We start from the raw sequence: 6,000 nt of genomic DNA, 5'->3' as shown, positions 1-6,000 counted from the left end.
TTTAAAACAAGGGTTAATACACCTAATAAATTAGTTATTTTTTCATACGAAAAGATGGAACAAAAAATAACCACAATCATTCATACGACAGGCCTCCACCAAAAACAAGACAGATCATGGAGATGAAATTACAAGAGTAAAGTACAATATGAGATGGCACAAAGGAAGCGGTTTGTAAACACAACAGAAGTTATATCTCAATAAAATTTGTGATATTAAAGAACATCATCACCTAAAATTCATGCAGTGCGCTCGGTAATTGTGGTACATCTAATTATCCGTATAAAGAAACCCTAAAGCTGTATTAAACAAACTCTTGAGCTAGCATACAATCCAGGGCAATCCGATCGTGACAACGGATCACTTTTCTATAGGAATATACCGGGTAATCCACTTTCTCTCCTAAACCAGAACATTTATGGCCCCAAAAGTCATACAGTCCATCTGGTTTATTAAGATTTCAAGGGAGTAGTGCTGTATGATTTTTCGACTTTAGGAGATATATTCGAGCATTTGTGGCATCCGATTAAAAAAAATTGGACCGTTTTCATGAACGCAGGGCCCTGGTTCCTATACTAACTAATTGACATGGATTTTATTTATTCAGATAATATGAAGAAAAACTACTAAATTTACTGGATGACTTTCAGGGTTAGGAATGCTCTGATTTGGGAGATATAGTCAAGCACTTTGTGGAATCCGATTAAAACGTCTATCGTTTTCACGAACTGAGGGTCCTAAATCCTATACTAACTTAAAAGCGTAGGGTTTACTTATATAGATAATTAGAGGGTGTAGTGCCAAGTGTACTGTATGCTTTCAGAGTAATGACTGTTCTGATACTAGGAGATGCTGTCGAGGATATTGTAAAATCCAATTGAAAAGTGGGTCGTTGACACGAACGGATGGTCTAGGATCCTGTACTTCCTGAAGAGATCAGTGTTTACTCATATCGGGAAATAGAGGGAGTAGTACTAAATTTACTGTATCTATATTAGGGAGTTGACTGATCTGATTTAGAGATATATGGAGTGCATTTTGAAACAAGGGAATACAGTGGTTGTTGTCACGAACGCATTTTAACGGCATCTATCTATTTTTACCTAGTTATTATTTTTTGCTTGTTCTCTTAGTGGTATTTGTGTTTTGCCATTTTTATCAGTGCTAAAATTATGACCTGCTTTTATATTTTTCTCCTTACTTTTGTCGGTAGCAATGAAAAATTCATTGCCTGTGGCGCTCGTGAGGGAATCCTGAGCGAGCTTGCCGTGAGAAGAGTTCAGTTAGCACTCCACGTCTTTAACAACTATAATTATTCTTTACTCGACAGGTAATGGAGTGACAGTTTGATTAATTCTATAAGAGAGATGAATCAATCAGTAACTACTCCCACTGGGCGTACCGTTTTTCCTGTCACACATTGCTCCAGGTCTCTCCCACCCCAAACTACTTTGTGTTGGGAATTCAAAAATATACTATCAAAATCGAGTTAGGGAGCCTACGAACACAAAGTATAATCCCAATAGAAAGCAACAACTCAAAAATAACCTTTAAAATAATGTTTTACTAGGAGTTATAAATAATAAACGAACAAAAACACTGGATCATTGAGTTTAAAAGGCTTTATACAGCCTGTATTTCTATAGTCTCTTTCTTTTGCCTAGGCTCCTATATGAATGATGAAAATTTAGCCAAATATAAGACTGTTATAAAAGTATATGCTATCTAAGAATACTCATACTTCAAATCCGAAGTCAACCAAACATTCCCCTAAAAATATCAAATACTAAAACTCCACTTAAACTGCATGAAAGTGGCCTTCATTGCCAGGATGTCACACACAAGTACGCATGTATCCACTGGCCTCATTGAAGATTATGCATGAAAGTAGTACTGGCCGAGGATATTTAAGGAACGTAATATTTTATATAGTAATTCAAGCAAATAATTTAGGAAGCCAATGAGTAAATTAATTCCTTGTATGGCAGGCTTCCAGAGTTTAATGATTTCTTAAAATCCATTCCATCAAGTATTTCAACCCTGTAAACTTAAACTTTTCAAATGTTTGTGATCATCTTCAACCAAATTCAGTCTAAAGCCCTATTAGATATCCTTTATCAGTATCTGACCGATAATCATGCCAATACTAATTACATATGCCAAATTGTCTCATAATATGAATTGTCTGTGCATTCCGTTCTCCTTGGCATGTGCCTGCTTGAATTTCATCGACTTTATTGGTGGAATAACTTGATTTATTAAGCTCAAAGGCGGAAGAGTCAATGGTTTTAATATTTTCCTTGATCTATAAATTTTCTTATTTTATAGAGACCGACGGACTTACTTAAGTTTCTTTTCATTGAATATCTGAAATGTTCGAAGAGGCTGAAAGTATAAGAACCATTGGGTCGCTGCCATACAATCAAAAGAATGAATACGTTTGGGTGTTCATCTGTGGTGTTACAGTTTATGTAGCGTGTGTTGTGGTCGTGCTGGAGGATGAGACGGGACGTATAAAAACCGCGAAACTAGATGAATTCATCAAATTTGATTTTAATACTTAACATGTATTTCCTCAACAAGCACTCTGTTATTACCAGTGTAGTCTGAGGAACCTTCTAAATGTATTCATGTTAAGAGGCTCTAAATTAATTTCCTCCCGCATCTTATGCATAAGATGGTATATTTTTAGCCGTTTGCTTAATATTATTAGCAGTAGTCTTTAGGGGAGGCGACCGACAGCTGAGATCATTTGCACCATTAGGGATGGACAGGGAAGAATTAAGGGTGGAGAGAAACCCGACGTCGGCATTAGCCTACTGTTAATGAAAGGTACCAAGGGGTCTGCAGCTTAACATCCCATCCGACGGACAGCGAACTCATTTAAAATGTCCAAAACAAAGCACCTAAAGTAGGGATCAGGATACCACTAAAAATATCTCCCATCTCTGGCATTCGAACCCGGGCCCTCAGGGTGGAAGTCAGTACAATAGTCACCGCACTATCCCAATCCCCTTCTGTTTAATCTTCCACAGGATATCTGATTGTGCGTCAAATATGAAATTACTCCAATATAATATTATTATTATTAGGTAATCTACCGGTTAAGGTCGGTTTTTGGATGGACATAATTACTAATTAAATAATTTGTGACCCCTAGCAAAACACTACATCCTACTCTACATCAGGTCCCTCTTCAGCTCTGGGTACCTTCTTCCTCCCTTCATCCCGTCCAACATCCCTATCCTGTCCCTTCCCTTTCCTCGTTTGCCTAACATTCTACCCTCAATTACAGTCTTCTACATCCCGCTGCCGGTCAATAACCCCTTCATCCACTTTTCCTGCCTCCATAGGATTTCTCCCAATAAACCCCTCTCTTCGCCAAAATTCCATTTCACCTTCTCGATTCTTCTCCACACCCACATTTCAAAAGCCTCCAGTCTACGCCTATCCTCCTGCTTCAATGACCACGTTTCCGCACCGTACATAGCTACGCTCCAAATTAAAGTGTTTACGAGTTTTTTCTTAACATCCTTACTCAACGTCCCCGTCATCAACTCCCTCCTCCTTGTGAAAGCCTCTTTGCCTAGCGCAATTCTTCTCCTTACATCCCTACTACTTTGACCGTGCTGGTCCAAAACACTTCCAAGATACGTAAACTGTTCTACCTGCTCTAGTTTTTGCCCTCCCTGTTTTAATGTTTAGCTTAGCCTTTTTCTTTCTAGAAAATCGCATAACCTTTTTTTATTAATATTGATTCTCATCCCATACCTGTCGCACTGAATTTCCAACTCACTCAACAATGCTTGCAACCCCTTGGCTGACTGACAAACTAAAGCTTGGTCATCAGCAAACCTAACTGATTTTACGAATTCCCCGCCACTTTCATTCCTACCTCCAGTTCTTCCCATGCCTCTTTAATCATTTCCTCTGCATACAGGTTGAACAGCAACGGTGATAATGGGCAACCCTGCCTTACACCTCTTCCTGACACTGCCCATCCGGACTCCCCGTTCCCCACTCATACCTGAGCAGTCTGAGACATGTACAGGTTGCGGATTAGCCTCCTTTCCCTCCAATCTATTCCTATTTTCTGTAATATACCCATTAGTTTTTCCCAACTCACTTTATCAAACACTTTTTCGATTTTTTTATGATCCTGAAAGCAACTTCTGCTGCGTGGGATATCAAACTTCCATAAATACTACGAATCAGCCCATATAGCCTCTTCCTCCCACATTTCCCTAAACATTTCAATAGTTCCGCGGGAATGTTATCCACCCACACGGCCTTATTTAGTTTCATCTCCCTTAATGCCCTTTCTATCTCATCGTCTAGTATGCCTGGATCTAAGCTATCTTCCTCTACGTCATGCTCATTTTCTATGTCTAACTTTGTTGGTCTAAGTCTTTAGTATATAGTTCTTCTATATATTCCTTCCATCTCTCCTGGATCTTTCCTGTGCCAACTATTACCTTACCCGCCTTATCTCTAATTGTTAGCATAGATCTCCCTTTCTTACTTCCCGATAAAGATTTAACTTTGCTGTACAGCGCACCGATTTCACCCTCCTCTGCAGATTTTCCATATCCTCGCACTGCGTCTTCCACCAAGCTTCTTTTGCTTTATTTGATGCCCGCCTCAATTTATTTTTTAATTCTTTGTACTTCATTTTGCCTATCTCTGTATTTACATTCTTCCATTTTCTCCGCTCATCCATCTTTGCAATCATCTCGTCCGTGATCCATGGTTTCCTAGTCCTTTTCGCATTAGTGTCTTTTGCGGCTTTAGGCAACCCTTTCTTGATACTTTCCCATTTTTCTTCGATAGAACTAAGCTCTTTACCATCCCCCATGATTTCCTCTACCGCCTGTTGGTACTCCTTCCTTTTCAAACTATTCAATGCTTCTACATTCCATTTTCTAGCTCGCCGCCCCTGCCTTATCTTTTTAAAACGAACGCTACATTTAATAACAAGTAAATTGTGGTCAGAGTCCGCATCCGCTCCCGGGAAGCTGTGCGAATTTATCACACTGTTCCTAAACCTGTCTCGAACCAGGATATAATCTAGCTGATACTTTTCTGAGTCACCTGGCATTTTCCATGTATACCTGCGTCTTTTGTGGTGTCTAAACCAAGTGTTGGTGATGACTAGCCCCTGTCTCCTGCAGAACTCAACTGCTTTCTCCCCGCGGTCTTCCCTCGTGCCTAAACCGTAGTCCCCGACCTCATCACCATCTCTTCCTTCGCCTACCGTCGCATTCCAATCCCCCATCACTATCAAATGTTTCCCTGCAAGAACACACGCGATTATATCCTCCAACTGATCGTATATCCTATCGACCTCTTCTTCCTTATGGTTCCTCGGTGGCATGTATACCTGAATAATAACCAAGTTCGTCGGTTCTGCTTTTTCCTCTACTAGTAGTAATCTATCCGTTACCTGCTCTATGTTGACTACGCTTCTTCCTACCTCTTCATTTAATACTATGGCAACCCCTCGTTGGCTCTCGTCCCCGCCGCTGTATATTATTCTATACTGATCACTCCAGTAATCCTCGCTATCCTTCCATCTCACCTCGTATATACCTAAAATATCTATATTTCCCTTTTCCATCTCTTGCTTAACATTCTCCAATTTCCCTGTCCTCATCATTGTCCTAACATTCTACGTTCCTATTCTTACTAATTTGGTCTTCTTCTCCTGCGTCTATCCTGCTGCTGCTGGTTTTCCCCTGCAAGGGTTTCGTGGGATGACGACCGCGGAAGCCTTGCCTCCCCCGCTGCCGGGCACGACACACGGCCGATTGGGCCGAGCCCGGTGGTTGCCAGGACTCAAAATATCTCTATTGTCCATCATATTTTTCTTGGGAATGATAATTGAGGTGGTTTCCCGTTGCCTTCCTCAATGGTGTTTTTAACGTGACACCATCACTTACTGGCCGCCCCACTGGGGTCAGACGCCATTGCAGCCACCTCACTGAGGAACAGACGCTGCGT

Source organism: Hetaerina americana, unplaced genomic scaffold, assembly GCF_022747635.1.
Source record: "Hetaerina americana unplaced genomic scaffold, ioHetAmer1.1.p SCAF_8, whole genome shotgun sequence".
In the NCBI taxonomy this organism is placed as follows: Eukaryota; Metazoa; Arthropoda; class Insecta; order Odonata; family Calopterygidae; genus Hetaerina; species Hetaerina americana.
This window is presented reverse-complemented; position numbering follows the sequence as displayed.